Source organism: Amblyraja radiata, chromosome 4, assembly GCF_010909765.2.
Source record: "Amblyraja radiata isolate CabotCenter1 chromosome 4, sAmbRad1.1.pri, whole genome shotgun sequence".
Classification (NCBI taxonomy): domain Eukaryota; kingdom Metazoa; phylum Chordata; class Chondrichthyes; order Rajiformes; family Rajidae; genus Amblyraja; species Amblyraja radiata.
In genome coordinates this window covers 50,215,769-50,237,519 of record NC_045959.1, presented here as the reverse complement: position 1 = coordinate 50,237,519, position 21,751 = coordinate 50,215,769, and the positions used below count along the sequence as shown (strand labels likewise).

General features: G+C 46.9%; 1 protein-coding gene and 1 long non-coding RNA gene across 7 annotated transcripts in view; both read left to right on the top strand.

The window, feature by feature from the left end:
* piezo2 (piezo type mechanosensitive ion channel component 2) overlaps positions 1–21,751 on the top strand; it is a 499,687-nt gene that overhangs the window by 232,070 nt on the left and 245,866 nt on the right. The gene's annotated exons all lie outside the window — the stretch shown is intronic.
* Positions 251–21,466, top strand: LOC116972076. Its single transcript, XR_004411713.1, has 3 exons — positions 251–306; positions 2,517–2,520; positions 21,431–21,466. It is a non-coding gene; the product is annotated as an uncharacterized LOC116972076 (long non-coding RNA).

The window sequence follows — 21,751 nt, the reverse complement described above, 5'->3', positions numbered from 1 at the left end:
CTTTAGTTATTGACTTTATTTATTGACTTTAGCGTTGCACTCATCACCACAATCGCAACAAAACTCATCTTCAAACTCTTTGTCGACTCTTTGCATACCTTGTGCATGGAATGCAAAACAAAAACATTCTCTGTGACATGTCACATGTGATAATAAAGAATCAATCATTCAATCAATGGATCCAGGAATCATTGTCCCCCTCTGCCACTGGATCCTTGACTTCCTGAACCACAAGATCATGTATAAGATCATGAGAGGAAAAGACAGGGTAAATATACAGAGTGAGGGAATCGATAACCAGTGGACGTAGGGTTAAGATGAAGGGGAGGGGGGGGACGATTTAATAGGTATCTGTAGAGCTACTTTTTTTACACAAAGGGTGGTAGGTTAATGGAACGAGCTGCTGGAGGAGGTAGTTGAAGCAGGTACAGGTACCATCACAATGTTTAAGAAACATTCAGCCAGGTTCATATTAGGATAGGTTGAGAGGGATATGGGCCAAACACAGGCAGGTGGGACTAGTGTAGATGGAACATGTTGGTTGGCGTGGGTAAGTTGGGCTGAAAGGCCTGTTTCCACTCTGTGTGACTATGACTCTATGAAACAGAAGTTACAGCAACTTCTTTCAGTCGAGGCAGGAGAATTACTCCAGCAAACTACCATGGGTTGAGAATGATAACGTGCAAATTAATCTCAGTCACTAACAGTGGCTTTGTCATGCAGCTTGATCGACAGGGTTTAAAAATTGAGCTATAGTAATCTCAATAACTTGGGTATTAGGCAGTGTGCATAAGTCTGCCTTTATGCTCATGGGTTGTAACCGATGCCCAGGATTTGTGAAAGGGAGAAGTGGATTTCATAGACCACATTTTGCTGCAATAATTGCTGTAATGTTTGTGATAGATCTCTGTGATTGATCCTTGCAGTGACTAATGAAGGATATTATGAGGAAGTCTGTGGTTATCGAGGGAGGACTTGGCAGTGGATTGGGCTGTCAAACATGTTCCTCCCGTCTGTTCTACGTTAATAAGTAAGGTGCTGACATCATTGTGCAGCACCAGCAAAGCCGTTCAAAGTAATTAAACTTGCTTGTTCACAGCTGGTGAAACAAAGGGACATTTAAAAAGAGACGTGTTTCTGTTTTATGCTTGGAATGGCATCGGTATTTATAAATGATGTTATCTCGGTGTGAAAAGTGCAGAAAATCAGTGGGCTTTTTTAATGCTATTTTATCCAATACTCAACCTTGGGCGGCACGGTGGCGCAGCGGTAGAATTACTGCCTTATAGTGCCAGAGACCCGGGTTCGATCCTGACCACGGGTGCTGTCTGTACGGAGTTTGTACGTCCTCCCCCTGACCGCCTTGGTTTTCCCCGGGTACTCCGGTTTCCTCCCACACTCCAAAGGCATATAGGTTTGTAGGTTAATTGGCTTTTGTAAAATGTAGTTTGTTCCTAGTGTGTAGGATAGTGGTAGTGTACGGGGTGATCATTGGTCGGCGTGGACTCGGTGGCCCAAAGGGCCTGTTTCCACACTGTATCTCTGGTCTAAAGTCAACAGTTTCTTTAAAGTAACATATTTTTTCAAGTGATGGAGGTACTCAGCAGGTGTGGCAGCATCTGTGAAGGGAATGGGCAGATGATGATTCGGGTCAAGACCCTTCTTCAGACTGATCTAGTCTTTCTCCGGACTAGAATCAGTCTGACAAAGGGTTCCAAGCCAGTCCATTCCCTCCACAGATGCTGCCTCATTCGCTGAGTTCCTCCAACACTGTGGCTTGCCGAAGATTCCAACATCAGCAGTTTCTTGTTTCTTCCTGCTTTGGCAGTTAGCAAAGGGAAAAGTCAAGCCCTATGGAAACGACAATGATCTTTCTGAGATATTAGTGGATATTTTGAAGGCAGAGATAGATAGATTCTTGATTAGTACAGGTGTCAGAGGTGATGGGAGAAGGCAGGAGAATGGAGTTTGGAGGGAGAGATAGCCATGATTGAATGGCGGAATAGACTTGACGAGCCGAATGGCCTAATTCTATTCCTATCACTTATGGCCTTATGATCTTATAAGAACAACAAAATGACGAATAAGTTTGCCAATCATATATGTTTATCAGGGAATGTTCAGCGTCAAGCTGGAAGATTCACAAGGATGCTGCCAGGACTCAAGGGCCTGAGCTATAGGGAGAGGTTGTACAGGCTGGGTCTCGGTCCCTTGGAGTTCATGAGGATAAGGGGTGATCTTATAGAGCTACAAAACCATGTGAGAAATAGATCAGGTAGATGCACAGTCTCTTGCCCAGAGCAGGGGAGTCGAGAACCAGAGGACATACGTTTATGGCGAGGGGGGGAAAAGATTTAATAGGAATCTGAGGGGTAACTATATCATACAAACGGTGGTGGGCGAATGGAACGAGCTGCCGGAGGATTTGAGGCAGGTACAATCGCAACATTTAAGTAACATTTAGACAGGTACATGGATAGGACAGGTTTAGAGGGATATGGGCCAAATGCAGGCAGATGGGTCTAGTGTAGATGGGACATGTTGATCGGTGTGGGCAAGTTGGGCCGAAGGGCCCGTTTCCATGCTGTATGACTATGACTAAAAGAAAATTGTGAAGAATTTAAGCCTGTGGGAAACAGAAGGAATCCTTTGAGAACAAAAGGATTATGGAAATCAGAAACGAGAACAGAATGTGTTGGAAACACCCAGCAAGTCAGGCAGCAGCTGTAAAGAGAGAAAACCAGAGTTAACGTTTCAGAACTGAGGAAAGGTTTAAATTACAGAAAAGGAGGAAGAGTGGAGGGTGGAAAGGGATGTAGGAACAAGATGCTGGTTTACCAAGAAAGGACACGAAGTGCTGGAGTAACTCAGCAGATCAAGCAGCATCTCTGGATAACATGGATCGTTGATGTTTCAGGTTGGGACCCTTCTGCCCAACAGAACATGGGCAGACCAAGAAACCACTTGAGTTGCCTCCTTAAAAGGACACAAAGTACAGGAGTAACTCATCATGTCAGGCAGCATGTTTGGAGAACATGGATGGGCAACATTTCGGGTCTTGACCTGAAGCATCACCCATCCACGTTCTCCAGAGATGCTGCCTGACTTGCTGAGTTCTCCAGCACTTTGTGTCCGTTTGTGTATTAACCAGCATCTGCTGTTCCTTGTTTCAGCACGATGAGTTGCCTCTTTGTTCTTTTGTTTCATATATTCTGAATTTCCGATATTGCCATCTTTCAATTTCAAGGACATCGGATCGCTGGATGATCCAGATGTTCAAGGAATGTGACAGCTGGAGGCCCTGCAACAGCCTGGGGCTCACCTGGATTGAGTGCCGCTCATAAGATGTACAGTGCGGACTGTGACTTTGCAAACGCTGCCAAAACTTGCCATTTCTTGCATGCCGTCTCAGTGGACTCTTTCCGTACACTTTGGTAATCGGGGATTGTGCTTAGGTGTGGCAATACTTTACTGAATTGCATACAAAAAAAATAATTTCACTGTGTATTTGCACATATGACAATAAATTGTATTGTATATCTTTATTGTTATTTTCCTGAGTACTCGCATACCCAGAGGAAACAAAAAAACGTTACTCAAACCAGTGTCCATTCAGTGTGCAGTAAAAAATAAATAGAAATAAAAATACATATATCATGAACAAGTTTAACACTACTCTCAACTAAACATCAACAGGCGTTCCGATCGGCAGCGGCACGACAGTGGCTCTGTCCAGGTTGGTGGTTGGTGCGCGATACTTTGGCAGGGGGCAAAGTCCGTTTAACAGTCTTATAGCCTGCGGGAAGAAGCTGAGGAGCATCCTGCTGGTTTTGCAGCTAATGCTCCTGTACCTCTTCCCAGATGGTAGGATGGAGAATATGTGATGCGATGGGTGGTAGGGGTCTTTGATGATGGAGATGGCTCTGTTGATACATCTCTTCCTGTATATGTCCAGCAAGAAAGGGAGTGGAGCACCAATAATCCTGCTGGCGGTCTTCACAATCCTGTCAAGTTGGTGCCGTTCGTACGCTTTGCAGCACCCGAACCAGGAAGTGATGCCGTTGGTTAATGTGCTCTCAATTGTCCCCCTATAAAAAGTTCGTAGATGTGTAGTGGGGAGACCTGCTTTCCGTAGTCTTCGGAGAGGGTGTAGTCGCTGCTGGGCTCTCTTGACCAGTGCTGTGGTGTTGGTTGTGGACATCAGGTCATCTGACAGGTGGAGTCCTAGGAACTTCACGCTGCTGACCCTTTCCACATCAGCTCCATCGATGTGCAGAGGTGTATGGTGTTGTTTTCCCGCCCTCCTGAAGTCAACCACCATCTCCTTAGTTTTTCCCACGTTGAGAATGAGGTTGTGGGATTTGCACCATCCTGTGAGCAGCTCCACTTTGATCAATAACCATTGGATTTCCTGGTGAAATCTACCAGCATTGTTTCCAACAAGTATTTTGCTATAAAATTAGGTTCTTTGAAAGATCGGCAGATTTAAACAATTAAATGGTTTCAGAGCTTTTTAAAACCAATTTGTGTACAGGATGATCGAGGTCACCTTTGACAGCCTATGACCCAGCCATATGAACATTGATTTCTCTAGTTTAGTTTTATTTTAGTTTATTGGTATAGTGAGCCTTTGGCCCACTGAGTCAATGATGACCAGCGACCCTCACACACCAACGCTAAAGGACCTGTCCCACTAGGCGATTTTTTAGGCGGCTGCCGGCGACTGTCATAGTCGTAGCAGGTCGTCGAAAAACCGGCGACTGGACTAATGGGCCAGTCCCACTAAGGCTATTTTTTAGGCAACTGAGGGCGACAACGACAATGGAATTCACCAAAGTCAGCACCGGCGACAACCTACGTCACCTGGCGACAACCTACGACAACCTACGACAGCACCTATGTTAGGAGAAGACAAGCTATGACAAGCCCACGGTCGCCGACTGTCGCCGAAAAGTTTTGAACGTTTCAAAATCCAGCGGCTATCAGAAAAACACTACGACTCTTTGGGTGACTGAGGAGACGACTCACGACCATACAGGCGACACCACGGCGACCGTGTGGCGACAGCCTAGTCGCCGGCAGTCACCTAAAAAATTGCCTAAGTGCGACAGGCTCTTTACTCCTACATACATTAGGGACATTACAATTTTACCAAAGCCAATTAACCTACTAACCTGTGCGGCTTCGGAGTGTGGGAGGAAACCATAGTACCTGGAGAAAACCCACGCAGGTCATTGGGAGAAATACAAGCTCTGTACAGACAGTACTCGTGGTCAGGGTCGAACCTGGGGTTCTGGCGCTGTGCAGTAAGGCATCAACTCTACCGCTGCACCAATGTGCTGCCATATTTGGGCCATGCCATCTAATTTCAAGTAACACTTGCATTCCCACTCTCTCCATCTCGCTCACCCATCCTAGTCATCCTGCTGGCTTCTCTGTTGTCCTGCTCGCTTCACTGTTCTTATTCCATCATTATCACCTCTTCCACAGCCAACAATGGACCATTGTGGACTCCACCTTTCCTTGGTCATCGGTGCCGGCTCTGATTTCTTCTGTACGTTTTCATATCTCTAATTTTCCTCTCCCCTGACTCTCAGTTTGAGAAAGGGCCTCAACCCGAAACATCACCGTTTCCTTTTCTCCAGAGATGCTGTCTCACCCATTGAATTACTCTTAAACCCCTGTCTCACGGTGCGAGTCGACCCACGAGTGACCCCGAGTTTAAAACAAATTAAACTCGTGGTAATCACGTACAATTAACATAGCGGGAATGTCGGAACTCGTGGACGCAACTTAGCGACTCGTGGCGCTATCGGCAGGTACCCGGGAAACTTGCTAACTCTTGAAAATTTTAAAACATGTTTAAAGATTTCCACGAGTAAAATTTACTCTTGGTTAAAATTTGAAACATTTAAACTCATTGTAAGAACGTAGTGGCCCGTGAGTTTACCGTAGTGACTCTTGAGTCTAGCGTGGGTTTGGCCTGAGTGCCAGAAGTGAAATGTTGAAGATTAGTCAGATCTTAATGGAAAATGAATGAATGGATGGATTAACTTGGATACTTTCGATGGGAGAGTGCCGCCGATGAAGCTGAAGGTACAGAGCGAAGATGGGGGCTCAAGCATAGATGGGAAGGGTTAACACCAGGCGGGACGCATGAAAAGTGACCATACTGAGGGAATTCCCACGTATATGAAGCAGAGAGAAACGTGAGTTTTACATAGATTATGTTTGAGCCAGCGAGGAAATAATGATTTTACAATGTGAGGTGACATTATAAGCCATGGGATATAGACACAAAATGCTGGAGTAACTCAGCGGGCAGACAGCATCTCTAGAGAAAAGGAATTGGTGACGTTTCGGGTCGAGACCCTTCTTCAGACTGGTTTTGTGCTGTGCTGTTGCCGTATCTCTGGAGAGAAGTAATGGGTCTCGACCCGAAACGTCACCCATTCCTTCTCTCCAGAGATGCTGCCTGTCCCGCTGAGTTACTCCAGCATTCTGTGTCCATCTTCGCTGGCGAGGAACCGTGCGTGCCCTTTGCAAGTTTTCGCTCTCGAACAAAGATAGCAGCGGATTGGGGGAAGAAACTCGCGTTCATGCCGCATGACGTGTCTGACCACCTGCCCCCGCTACTCAAGGAGCTTGTGCTGAGCGGTAACCAGCTGCGGAGCTTCAACTGGGGCAGGCTTTACCTGCTAGGCTGGTTGGAGCTGCTGGACCTCGGTAGCAACCTGTTGACCACGGTGCCTCGCATGCTGTCCAACTGCACCCAGACTCTGTGTCTTCAACCTCACCCGCAACCAGATCTTCAAAGCTGACCAAGGACTTCCTGCTGGACGTGACCTCCCTGCAGTACCTGGATCTCAGCTACAACAACCTGAAGACCATCCAGGCCTCCAGTTTCCCGGACAGCGCCATCAAACACTTACGGGAGCTGCTGCTAAGCGGCAACCACTTTCTCTGCACCTGCGACGCCAGGTGGTTCGTGTGGTGGATCAATCAGACCACGGTCTACATCCCTCGCCTGGTCACCGATGTCACCTGCACCTCCCCCAAAGCCCACCGCAGCCACGGCGTCGTCATGGTGGACCTGCACTCCTGCGAGTTGGACTACCTGGGCATTAGCCTCTACACTTTCTCTGCCTTGATCACCTTCTTGCTCCTCTATTTGATACTTAAAACAGGCCTTCATTCACGGTGGTGCAGCTGCCTGACAGCGAATGCAGCGTCGGAGACCCGGGTTCTATCCCGACTACGGGTGCTGTCTGTACTGAGTTTGTAAGTTCTCCCCGTGACCTGCGTGGGTTTTCTCCGTGATTCCCCCACACTCCAAAGACGTACAGGTTTGTAGGTTAATTGGCTTGGTGAATGTAAATATGTCCATAGTGGGTGTAGGATGGTGCTGGTCGGCGCGGACCCGTGGTCCGAAGGGCCTGTTTCCGCTCTGTATCTCTAAACTAAACTAACCGGGGAGAACACTGGACCTTCTTGGTCAGTTTATTATTTTACACTTATATACATTACACAGATCACGGAGTGTGAAATAAAGCTGGCAAGCCGAGGTCATGCAAGAAACGGAGGAAAACGGGAGACGATTTTATTCAGCAACTCCATTCTGGCAGAACATCTATCCTGTGTTAAGAAACCTAACTTTCAGGGGATTTAAATCTTGAGTTCAACTTCTACCTGAATTTAATCGATTTACAAAAGCTTTGAAGTTCTCCCTGCAGTCCATTTCTTAAACACCTTTACGTTTTGCGCTGTTTTTGACAGCCAAGTACTTTAAATGCCATTTATTGCATTGTAGCAATGATAGGCAAGGATTTGATAAAAGCGGTTAATTACGTGACAAGAGAAGCATGCGGCTATATAAGAGACACGGAGAAGCTGATCATCGGGGCAGTTCTGTCCAGGGTCATGGGAGGCTGTTTATAGTTAAAAAAAACTGCATGACATTTTTATCCATGTGATGATTTTTCCACACGTCGGTAGTCGTTGTTGGCTCAAGAGTAACTCGGGAGAGGAACTTGGTACATCGCTGAAATGAGAAGGCAACGGCAAACTTAGACATACACGTTTAAACTCGTGAACATAAACTTGGAATCTCGTAAACAACCACGAGTTTGATTTCCTCTTTCACTCGGGATCACTCGTGGGTGGACTGGCACCGTGAGACAGGGGCTTTACACATTGTGTCTATCAGGTAGAGGATTCAATTCTTTATTTGTTTGCTTCCATGTAATGGTGATGGATGGGCCTTGAAGCTAGTGCGGTGAACTCTGACGACTGACAAACCATAGATATTGTTTTGTTCCCTGCTCCATTTCTAATTTCTTCATTAGGCCATTCAATCGTGCTGACAGCCATCGACTGCATCCTTACAATCCGATCGAGAGGATGTGCTTCGGGAGGCCGTACTGATAGCATGGCGTGCATTTGTCCTTCTGTGAATGTGTGCACAGTGTCTTCTTAGCTGGAGCGACATACATCAGCACCCTTTCTACAAACGGACTTATGTTGAAAGCCTGGATTTGGCAAAGGATGGGCTTTGAAAGAGCAGAGCTCTCCCCGAAGGATAGATTGAATAGCAGACAGGAAGTGAGCCAGCAGATGATGCAAAGTCCGTACGGAAATCGTTATTATTATAGCAGTCCTTAGGGTACTAGTAACCATTTTACTTATTTCCCCTCCAACATTTTCTCTATTGTTCTTGAAGACACTGATTCATGCTGCTGTTTGGTTCTTTGCATGTTGGCCGATCTCCAGGCTGTTTTGAACAGATGGTTCAATGGTTCAGTGGTAGACACAAAGGGCTAGAGTAACTCAGAGTCTCTGGAATAAAAAGATGGGTGACGTTTCGGGTAGGGACCCTCGCTCAGATGGTCCTTTTTTATTACATGTACGGAGGTACAGTGAAATTCATTTTTATGAAAACAGTTCAATAAATAATCACCATACATGAGTACAATCCCAGACTAAGTACTAACGTGTATAAAAACAGCCCACTGAGTCCATTTGCAAGAGTGGCCAGGATTTGGCGCCATTATCACAGTCCAAGCTGCAGCCGTCGCCTATGTCCCGATCATCCTTAAATCGTCATTCCTCTCCTCACTCAGACATCGTCAGCCTTTGTGCCCCTGGGCCGCCTCCCGCAGCCGACCTCAATGGCGCGGAAGGTAGGATCCCTGGATCTTCTGACCGGCCCTTTGTTCTTGCGTCCGCCGCCACCAACTCCCTCCACCTCCTCTCTGGTTCTCCGGTCCTCGGGGATGAGCAGGGGCCGGGCTCGGCGGTTCTGGGTGGGTTTCCCGGTTCCTGGTAAATAACCCGCGGCAAGGCCGGGTTAGTTAGAGATTACCGAAATCTACTCGAGCTGAAACATCATCTATCCATGGTCTCCAGAGATGCTGCCTGAACTGCTGAGTTGCACCAGCACAATGTGGCCTCTTGTGTATTAATCAGCATCTGCAATTCTTTGTTTCTACTAAAGACGTGCGCCTTTGGTAGGTTAATTGACCATTGTAAATCGTCCTTGGCGTGTGGATGAATGGTACAAGTTGGAGGAAGTTGATATAGACAATAGGTGCAGGAGGAGGCCATTCGGCCCTTCGAGCCAGCACCGCCATTGACTGTGATCATGCTGATCGTCCACAATCAATAACCCGTGCCTGCCTTCTCCCCATATCCCTTGATTCCACTAGCCCCTAGAGCTCTATCTAACTCTTTCTTAAATCCATCCAGTGATTTGGCCTCCACTGCCCTCTGTGGCAGGGAATTCCACAAATTCACAACTCTATGGGTGAATTTGGAATTCACACTCCAAAGATGTACAGATTTGTTGGTTGATTGGCATCGGAAAAAATTATAAAATAGCCCCCAGTGTGTAGGATAGTGCTAATGTACGGGGATCACTGGTCGGAGCGGACTCGGTTGGCCGACGGACTGGTTTCCGTGCTGTATCTCTAAACTAAACTAAACTATACAAAGCTCTCGATATCATCGTCTATATCTCTTGTTTCCCTTTCCTCTGACTGTCTGAAGAAGGGTCTCGACCCGAAACGTCACCTATTTCTTCTCTCCAGAGATGCTGTCTGACCCGCTGAGTTACTCTAGCTTTTTGTGTCTATCTTTGGTTTAAACCAGCATCTTCAGTTCCTTCGTAAACAAAACTTTACCTGCCCTGAGCTACAAAGCTCCAATGTCCCAATTCAGCAATGCAGGTGGAAGCAGTGTTGGGGACAGACAGGGCTGAGGAAGATGTTGGCCATCCAGACTGCCAGTAACATTCGATAGGTCAGTCCGCTATAACCAGAATCCATTATAAAGGGGTCTGTAATAACATGAGTTTACTGTATTTATTAATTTTATTCTGAACATGCGAGTTTCAAATAAGATCAAACTAGATACAACGACAGTGATTTGCTGCATATGCATTGAAAATACGTGACTGTCTATTGAGTAAGGTTGAATTTTTCGCTAAAAATAATTGTATTTGCAGTGAGGATTTAAAATGCATTTCCTTCCAAACAATAGTTTTGTACGGAAATACCATTCAACAAGATCTCATTATTCAAAATAAGGAATTTGATTTCCTGTGTGACAGATGTTCCAGTTTGCAAATTTAAAAAAATCCATACTCATCGTTTTCCATAATATCCCCTTCCTTCTCTGTATTGTGCATCTGATTGACTCCCACATTTCACGTTAATCCTTCATTTCTAACAGAGAAACTGAAGAAACAAACAACTGCGGATGCTAGTTTAAAAAAAAAAGGACTCAAGATGCCGGGGTAATTCAGCGGGCTAGGCAGCATCTCTGGAGAAGGTGACGTCTTGGGTCGGTGTTCAGTGATTTTTGGGGGGGGTTGAAGAAAGCTGGGAGGGGCAGGACAAAGCATGGCAGGTAATAGGTGGATACAGGGGAGGTGTGTTTTTGATAGGCAGACAGTTGCACAAAGGCCAGAGATGAAAAGATAAAAGGTGTGAGACAAAAGTCTTGCAGAGTTGCGAATTATGCAGCCAGAGGAGGGAATATACCAAATAAATTCAATCCTAGTTTATAGGATATCTTTCCCAGTGTGGAGGATAGAACTAGTGTATGGATGATCGGTGGTTGGCGCGGACCCTGAGTGCCAAAGAATATGTTTCCAACACTGTACCTCCATCTGAAGAAGGGTTTCGACCTGAAACGTTAACCATTCCTTCTCTCCAGAGGTGCTGCCTGTCCCGCTGAGTTGCTCCAGCTTTTTGTGTCTATCTCAAAACTATAGTTACACGCTCTTCAGAAAACTGGGCCACAAAACCAGGCCCTGAAAAGTGAATGTAACCGCACTCAAACTCCCAAGCCGATCGTTTCTACGGGGTAAAATAATAAAAGGCTGACAAAGCCTTCCTTACATGTCTGGATGTCATAGTTTAGGTTATGCTTAGTCAGGTGAGCAAAACGTATGGATCTCGGCACTCGCATGTTATCTTTTTCCACCCATGTTCATTCTGATGTAATTAGCCCTGGTAATCCTATACATTATTAAGCCATTGCGGACTCTGCCAAAAGCATTAAGGTTTGAACAATTCGACACAGTGTGGCTGCTGATTACTCTAAACCAGCTGTTTTCCTGAATTTCAGGCGAGTGGTTCTGACGACTTGCTTTGAAAATATTTGCGTTTGTTGGTTCTAGCTCCCATGTGCTCATTTTCAGACCGTGCACTATTTTTTTTTTCTGAGCACGTCTCTGATTGAGGAGCGGGACCCACAGGGTGAATGTGTAAACATCTAATAGATCATGAACATATTGGCATATCTTGCAGCTGCGCTGAGTGTCCAAGGTATTTTCACGGTGACACAACAAAGAATTAATTCCAAGGAACAGGTAGGGCCTTTACTTGATGAGGAAAGTCTTTGACCAAGTACTTGCCAGCGAGTCTTTTGAGAACATCTGCAGTGGGGGTAGGAACTGCAGACGCTGGTTTACACCAAAGGTGGACACAAAATGCTGGGGTAACTCAGCGGGTCAGGCAGCATCTCTGGGGCGAAGGAATAGGTGATGTTTCTGGTCAATATGAAATCTTTGTAATTGAAAATGTAAATTTCCTTGAAGCTGAGAGATTGCACTCTGAGAATATTCTCCTTACAAAGTAATGAAAGCATTTGCCACAATGATTCAATATGTGAATTTCAGCACGTATGTGTCTTGTAAAACTTTCAGTTCACAGTTCGAAGAGAATTTAAAATTTAAATTGCAAAGATTTCATTTATTTTGCATGTGTCGGCACGGGGCCTCTACCCCTGGAGTTTAGAAGGATGAGGGGTACCCTCATTGAAACGTACCGAATAGTGAAAGGCCTGGATAGAGTGAATGTGGAGAGCATGTTTCCACTAGTGGGACCAGGGGCCATATCCTCAGAATAAAAGGAGATGAAGAGGAAATTCTTTAACCCGAAGGTGGTGAATCTGTGGAATTTATTGCCACAGACGGCTGTGGGGGCCAAGTCTTTGGGTATTTTTAAAGCGGAGATTGACAGGCTCTTGATTAGTAAGAGTGTCAGGGGTTATGGGGAGAAGGCAGGAGAACGGTGTTAAGAGGGAAAAATCGATCAGCCATGATTGAATGATGGAGTAGATTCGATGGGCTGAAGGGCCTAATTCTGTTCCGATGGCATATGAACTCCAAAACCTAAATCCCAAAATGCAAGCGTTCATCAACATTCCATAATTCCCTACCATTCACCGCATAGATCCTGCCCTTATTTGACATCCCAAAATGTATCACCTCGCCCTTGTCAGGATTAAATTCCATCTGCCAACGTTCCACCAAACATTCCACCTGATCCTAAGGATAAGGGGAAATCTTTTAGGACCGAGATGAGAAAAACATTTTTTACACAGAGAGTGGTGAATCTCTGGAATTCTCTGCCACAGAAGGTAGTTGAGGCCAGTTCATTGGCTATATTTAAGAGGGAGTTAGATGTGGCCCTTGTGGCTAAAGGTATCAGGGGGTATGGAGAGAAGGCAGGTACAGGATACTGAGTTGGATGATCAGCCATGATTATATTGAATGGCGGTGCAGGCTCGAAGGGCCGAATGGCCTACTCCTGCACCTATTTTCTATGTTTCTATGTTTCTATGATCCGTATAGTGCTTGCTTTCCATTTATTCTACATTGTGTGGTCACAGCCCAGCTTTGTCCTACCTCCACCACTTTTCCAGCGTTTTTCCACCCCCTACTACAGCCTGAAGAAAGATCGTGAGCCAAAACGTCACCTCTCTGTTCCCTCCACAGGTGCTGCCTGTCCAGCTGAGTTATTTTCCCACTTTATGCTTTACTCAAAATTCCACTATCTGCAGTTCCCCATGTCTCCGTCTCATTTTTACAGACCGGATTTGCGGTTTTTACACTGGCCCTGACATTGTTGAACTTGATTGGAATGCCATGTGGTACAATTTATTGAGCACATCACTAATGGTTCAATAGTGTTTTATTGTCACAGGTACAAAGAGCAAACGCACAATGAGATTCTTTTCTTGCAAACAGTCCAGTAAAGTATCGCCATACCATCCCCTATTAGCAATTATGCAGAGATAGACTACTGAGCCTACATGCAAGAGGCATCATGTTTGACGCCAGTTTACAAGTCCGGTCCAGTCCCCACTCCAGTTGTTATGAGCGGACGCTTCAAGGACAACATCAAGAACAGTCTGAAGAAATTCCACATCGCATCAAGAAACTGGGAGCACATTGCATGGGACAGGCGCTCCTGGAGGAAATCCGTGCAGGAAGGAGCTGCACGTCACAAAATGGAACTATACCTTGTCGCAGAGACAATGTGACAGCACCATAAGGAGAGAGAGAAGGGGGCTCGACGACTACCAACCACCGCCAGTCCCCACTGCATCAAGGTGTGTGGATCGTGGATCGGCCTCTACAGACATCTGCAGACCCACAAGTAGACGACCCTATGGAGAGGAGACGGCAGTCATACTCATTTCGAGTGACCACCTATGATGATGATGTTATGAGCGGTGCCCGATTCAGGCAAGCCCCAGGCTGCTGTGGGCCTCCAGCCATCGCCTTCCTTGTTCGACCAGCGAACCGACGTCCCTCTCCTCGCCCGTCCACCTTTGTGCCCTAGGGGCGCCTCCTCCAGCTGACCTTGATGGCGAGGTGGGCTAGACCCCGGTTCCCTCTCCTCTCCTTCAGGCCTCGCTCTTCCTCCATTACATCCGTCGTGGTGGCTGCCTCCATCCTCTCTGGTCTCTGGTGTTCAGGGGTCGAGCAGCGCTGTCTCAGCGGGCTTCTCTTCCAAGCCACGGTCCGCTGGGTCCTCCGGGTATGGAACGACACGTCGGCCTCCCCCTGCCGGCCGTGGTGCATTGGGTCTTACGTGCAGCTGTGGTCTGCCAGGTCTCGCATTATTACAGTGGAATCCAGAACTAATTTCTACTGGAAGAAAATCAGCAAACTGCTTTAATGTGGAGGTTTAGTTTTAGTTTTTAACTTTATTTTCTGCTCCATTTTCCATTAAAATCCCATAATTGGATTTGCTGTGAATTGGAGGGATTTAGCAGTTACGTTACGGCAGATGTAAAATTCTTAAAGGAAAAGAAATAATTGCAAATGACTGGGCTGAGAAACACCTGGTGCCTTAGAGCGTCATTATAAAATCGTCATGAACCCTGACTAAATTAATCTCTCCAGTGATTTTATCATCAATCTCTCTCGATTATAAATACATCAATTTGCTGGATGTTCAGTATTATGATGTGACAAAGGCCATTATCAAGAAGTACACGACTCCCACATGGGGAAGGAAAAATTGAACAAAATGGAACCTGGAATTGCCGATAACTAACTTCAAATAAAGGAATAAATGGTGTAAAGCAGTGAGAGGGGAGATGAACACAATGTTATATCTGCCCGGAGATGGTTAATAGAGGGCGTCACGGTGGTGCAGAGGTAGAGTTGCTGCCTTACAATGCCAGAGACCCCGGTTCGATCTTGACTATGAGCGTTTGTCTGTAAGCAGTTTGCACGTTCTCCCTGTGACCACGTGGATTTTCTCCGGTGTCCTCCCACACTCCAAAGACGTTCAGGTTTGTAGGTTAATTGGCTTGGTCCAATTGTAAATTGTCCCTAGTGTGTGCAGGATAGTGTTAATGTGCAGGGATCGCTGGTCAGTGCAGACCCGGTGGGCTGAAGTGCTTGTTTCCACGATGTATAAGCTAAACTAAACTAAGAACGTTATATTTAGTAAGCACGGTCTGAAAGGGTTCGAAGGAGTTTCCTTGAGAACTTTCAAAAGGGAAATGGTTACTCTTGCCCACTCTTGAGCTACTTCACTTGATGGTTTTATTAAGTAAAATATGATACAACTCAGAATGATACATCACAGTGGCGCGGCTGTTAGAGCCCCTGCCTCACATCGCCAGGGACCCAGGTTCGATCCCGACGTTGGGTGCTGTAAAATGAGTTTGCACATTTTCCATGTGACCTCGTGGGTTACCTCCTGGCACTCCAGTTTTTCCCCACTTCCCAAAGACGTGGGTGTTTGCAAGTCAGAAGTGGATGAGAAATTGGGATTACATTGAATGAGTGCAGGAAGGAACCGCAGATGATGCCCTACATGCTCTTTATACCATTCCATACTTAACAGTCTCCCTTTCCCCTGACTCTGAGTTTGAAGAAAGGTCTCAACCTGAAACGTCACCCTTCCCTTCCACTCCAGAGATGCTGCCTGTCCCATTGAATTAGTGTAAATGGATGATCGATGGTCGGCCTGAACTCGGTGAGCAGAAGGGTCTGTTTCCGTGATGTATCTCTATACTAAACCAAATAACTTAGTCATTAAGTTTGTATTGATCACATCACAGCTTAACATTGGAGAGAAGAAAGTGTGGGAATTTTAGTTTAGTTGAGAGAACATGGAATCAAACCCTTTTGCCGACCTGCAATCACCCGTACACTGGTCCTATCGTACACAACAGGGACAATTTACAGAAGGCAATTAACCTACAAACCTAAACGTCTTTGGGATTGAGGAAGATATTGCCAGGATTCGAGGGCCTGAGCTTTAGGAAGAGATTGGGCAGGCAGGATGATGAGGGGTGTATAAGATCTTGAGGGGAATAGAAAGATGCACAGACACCTTTACCCAGAGTAGGGGAATCAAGAATTGTGTCTATTTACTTTTATCCCACATCTCAAATGTTTGGGCAGTGATTTAAGAAATCTGTAAGGGCGTATTCCTGTTTGTCGAGCGTCTGGAACACAATAGGACACCTGTACGGCCACTGCACAAGCAGATACCGTGTGCTGTGGTGAGTGATGCAGCTCCTGACTCCCGAAGACCTTTCCACCATCAACAAGGCACGAGTCAGGAATGTGATGGAATGCTCTTCCATTGCATGGATGAATGTAGCACCCACACCTAGTTGACTCCCCGTGAATGTTTGTTGCCCCCACCTTCAATGCATTGTGGCCTCATGTTGGAGTAGCTCACCCTCAGGGTAGTCCCCAAAACTGATGAACACGAGGAGCAGGCACATGGAAAACCAGTAGTGTCATAGAGTCATGTAGCACTGAAACAGCATCTTCGGACCAACTCGTCCATGCCCCATCTAAGCTAGTCCCATTTGCTTGCATTTGGTCCATATTGCTTTAAACCTTTCCTATCCATGAACCCATCCAAGTGTCTGTTACCTACCAGTTCCACACCAATCTTCACACCAACCTGACTTCAGTGGTTCTTTTCAATGGTTCTTTATTATCATGTGTACCAAGGTACAGAGAAATTATTTTTTCTGCAGACAGATCAGTAAGATTATTGCCATACATAAATAAGTACAATTCCCGGTTAAGCACCGAATGCATAGAAACAGCCCACTGAACCCAGATGCGAGAGTCGCGAGACTTTGGCGGCATTTCCAAAATCCCAGCTGCAACTGGTCATAAAGGCCCGTTGCAGCCGTCATCTCCATTCGTATCGTCTAGTGAACCGTCGTCCCTCTCCTCTGCCTTCTCCTCACCTTCAGCCTAGCAGCTTGCCCTGTGGGTGCCTCCTGCAGCTGATCTTGCGAGTGCAGAAGGTAAGACTCCCCGGTTTCTTCTCACCGACCCTTTATCCAGTGTCCGCCGCCTTCGCCCACTCCTTCCACCGATCCTCTCCGGTTCCCAGATCCCGGTTCCCGGTCACCGGCAGTGAGCAGGAGACAAGCCCTAGACGAGGCTCCCACTCCAGGCATGTTCCCTGGTTTCATCCAGACCTTCTACTCGCCGGGAGTTCTTGGAAGAAACATTCTTCATTGTTGCTGAGCATAAATCTTGGAAATATCCACGTCAGAAGACTTTTGGAAGCATCTGTGCCAGACAATTGAAGCAGTTCCAGAGGACAGCTGGCCATCAAATTCTAGAGCAGTTAAAGGTGGCTAATAAATGGCAGCCGAATTCAGATAACAAATATGAATGAAAAAAATTCAGATCTTTAATGAAAATACCAAAATCCTTAACGTTGACACAATGGTTCAATAGTGCTTTATTGTCACGTGAGCAAAATACAGTGAAATTCTTCTTGAAGCTCCAGATTTGGTGCCATTTCTGTTCGCAAGGTATTATGGAGTGGCACCCGATCCAGGCGAGCCCCATGAACCATAAAACATAGCACCATTCCTCTTCTCGCCCAGCCACCTTTGTGGCCCACGTCAGTCATCATCACCAGATGAGCCATGATTGAATGGTGGAGTGGACTTGATGGGTTGAGTGGCCTAATTCTGCTGCTAGATCTTATGAACACAATCTTCACAGTCAAACTCTTCTCCAACGGAAAACAACTTGTGGATACTACGAGCCATCTTCCTGTGGCTATGCGAGACCCGCGGAGGTGAAGCCAGCAACAATGGTCCAGCCCACGGATGCTCCACCATCATGTCGCTGAAAATCCTTGGCTCTTTGAGACACCACTGGCGGCTCCAAATCCATTAACAGGCATTTAAGGCCCGTGGCTATCCCACCAAATCTTAAACAATATATTCCTACTGATTTCAAAATAAATATGATGTTCGTTTTTTCATGCTTGACAGATGGTTGACATATTTACCTGGAGATTTAATGTGCTAATGTACCTTGTGAACAGTTGCCTAACCAATGGTGTAGTGCATCAGGTCAGTAATGATTGCCTCAGGCAGGGTCTCTGGTTTAAAAAGCCACATCACTACCTTAGAAGTTCTAATTGGTTCCACCTTTAGGCCCCTGGGAACATCAAGAAGGATATCTAGTTAGTTATTTAGTTTATCGTCAGGTGTACCGAGCTAAAGTGAAAAGCTTATTTGTATCCTCTACGCATAGTTTAGTTTATTGTCACGTGTACCGAGCTTACATGAAACGTTTTTTGTTGCGTGCTATCCAGTGAGCGGAAAGACTATATATGTTTACAATCAAGCCATCCACAGTGTACTGTTACAGATTAAAGGGAATACCGTATAGTGCAAGATAAAGTCCAGTAAAGTCCAATTAAAGACAATATAATGAGGTAAATGAGGTCTCAGGACCGCTGTCTAGTTTAACATGACCCTATTCCATTTATGATGCTACACATACAAATTAGTAAAGGAGTTGTTGCACTGATGGAAACTGCTGAATGCAAGTAGCGATTTATTGGGTCTATATATAAAATTAATACATTTTAGTGGAATCAAGAAACAGAAGACATAGGGTTAAAGTGAGAAGGGAAATGGTTAATAGGAACCTGAGGGGCAGGCTTTTCACTCTGAGCTGCCAGAGGAGGTAGTTGAGGCAGATAAACAACATTTAAAAGACACTTGGACAAGTACATGAATGGTAAACTTTTAGAACTATACTAGACCAAGTGTAGACCCGTTGGGTCTGTTCCCCCAACAAGCGGTTGTGGGGGGGGGGGGGGGGAGGCGGCATGCAGCGTCACACACACTAACTATCCCACCCCCCCCCCACCGCACCCCCTTGATATTATGTTAATATTATTAATTTGCTCCTTTTACCCCATAACCACCCTATCTACTGACGCATAGCCCCCAATTTGCAGTCACATCTAGAGGGGGGGGGGCGGGGGTGGAGAGTGAGGGCAGAGAGAGAAGGGGCAGAGGCAGGGAGAGAGACAGAGACACAGAGAGAGTGGCAAGAGGGATAGGGGGGTGGAGAGGAGGATAAGAGGGAGGGTGGGTGAGGGGGGAAAGGTGGGAGAGGAGGGGAGGAGAGAGAGAGGGTGAGAGTGAGGGGGAGAGAGAGGGGGTGCTGAGAGGGGGGTGGGGAGCAGGGAGGGTGGAGGGTGGAGGGAAGAGGGTAGGGGGTGTGGAGGGGAGGGTGGGGGAGGGGAGAGAGGGGGGGAGGAGAGGGGGAGGGGGGAAAGAAGGGGGGGAGAGAAGGGGGGGAGAGAAGGGGGGGAGAGAAGGGGGGGAAGAGGAGAGGGGGGGGAAGAGGAGAGGGGGGGAAGAGGAGAGGGGGGGAAGAGGAGAGGGGGGGAAGAGGAGAGGGGGGGAAGAGGATGAGGGGGGGAAGAGGAGAGGGGGGAGGAGAGGAGAGGGGGGGAGAGGAGAGGGGGGGAGTGGAGAGGGGGGGAAGAGGAGGGGGGGTGGGAAGAGGAGAGGGGGGGGAGAGGAGAGGGGGGAAGAAGAGAGGGGGGGAAGAAGAGAGGGGGGGAAGAGGAGAGGGGGGGGAAGAGGAGAGGGGGGGGAAGAGGAGAGGGGGGGGAAGAGGAGAGGGGGAAGAGGAGAGGGGGAAGAGGAGAGGGGGGAAGAGGAGAGGGGGAGGGAGGGGGGGAGGAGGAGAGGGGGGGAAGGAGGAGAGGGGGGGGAAGAGGAGAAGGGGGGGAGAGGAGAGGGGGGGAAGAGGAGAAGGGGGGAAGAGGAGAAGGGGGGGAAGAGGAGAAGGGGGGGAAGAGGAGAAGGGGGGGGAAGAGGAGAAGGGGGGAAGAGGAGAGGGGGGGAAGAGGAGAGGGGGGGGAAGAGGAGAAGGGGGGGAAGAGGAGAGGGGGGGGAGAGGAGAGGGGGGGGAGAGGAGAGGGGGGGGGGAGGAGAGGGGGGGGAAGAGGAGAGGGGGGGGAGAGGAGAGGGGGGAAGGGAAGGGGGGAAGGGAGAGGGGGAGGGAGAGGGGGAGGGAGAAGGGGGGGGGAGAGGGGGAGGGAGAGGAAAGGGGGGGAGAACCTAAAAAACATTATAGAACCAAAAAAGGCACATTCTGCAAGCATTGTAGAACCAAAAGAGACACTTTTTGCAAACATTTTAGAACCAATAAACACTTTTTGCAAACATTTTAGAACCAATAGACACATTCTGCAAGCGTTTTAGAACCACTAAGGACACTTACATTTGAGTAGACATGTGTTCAGTGTTATTTACAGCTCAGAGAAACGTGACCCTCTGCCTTCCTCCAGCTTGCTGATTGAGGCACACCACTTCCTGGGGGCAGCAGAGAGAATGGGGAATTTTGTAAAATCATTAATATCTCTGCCATTTTTCATCGACGGGAAAATTCCTCGGCACACATGCGGCGGAGGGGGGCTCTGAGCAAGGTGGCCAAAAATGACGGCCGTAGGTGGTGGCGTTCTGTCAGAAATCGCAGCACAGATGACCAAAACCGGTCAAGAACAGACTTTTAGTAATATAGGTGGGCCAAACGCATGCAAATAGGACTAGCTTAGATGCGGCATCTTGGTCGATATGGATGAATTGGGTCAAAAGGCCTGTTTCCTTACTGTATGATTCAATTATTCTAAAACCTATGTGATCTTCAATTCCAAACCCTCAAGAACTCTACTCCTCAAACAACCCCAGTTTTATTTACTCCACTATCAGGGACCATGCCTTTTACTGCTGATTGCCTGAACTGTGACTTTTCCTGAGTAACCCCCTCCAGCTCTCGAGCCCTTTCTTCATTTTGGTTCAGAGATACAGCAATGAAACAGGCCCTTTGGTCCATCATATCCACATTGACCATTAATCACCCATTCGCATCAGTTCCATGATTATCTCAATTTTGCACAAACTCCCGACACACTACGAGTAATTTACAATAACCTACAAACCCGCACATCTTTGATTTGTAAGCGGAAACCAGAGCACCAGTAAGCAGAGCAAGGGGAACGTGTAAATTACACACACCTGGAGTCAAGATGGAACTGGGATCTCTGGCGTTGTGAGGCAGCAGCTCTACCAGCTGCACCACTGTGCCGCCTTATATAAAACATTCAACCTAATTTACCAAGGGTTTAATACACCCTCTAATATGATTGTGTTAAATTGTGATTTATAATAGAAGCATTGCCCTCTCTTTGAGATGGAACTATAGATGGGATTTTAAACTGAAATGTGTTTAGTTTCAAAGGTGAAGGACAGCACTATTTTGTTTTTGAAGCACTGATTATCTGATCATTATCAAATTGCAGCAAACCAGAGAGCATAGGTTTAAGGTGAAGGGGGAAGGATTTTATAGGAATCTGAGGGATAATGTTTTCACACAGAGGGTGGGTAGGTGTACGAAACAAGCTGCCAGAGGAGGTAGTTGATGTAGCGACTATTGCAACATTTAAGAAGCAATTAGACAGGAACATGGATGGGAAAGGTTTAGAGTGAAATGGGTCAAACGTGGGCAAGTGGGGCTAGTGTAGATGGGCATGTTGGTCGGTGTATGAATCTATGACTCGAAGAACACCCTGGGATGTTTTATTGCTTTTAAGATGCTGGATAATTGCAAATCCTTGTCATTTTTGGATTTGTTAAAATC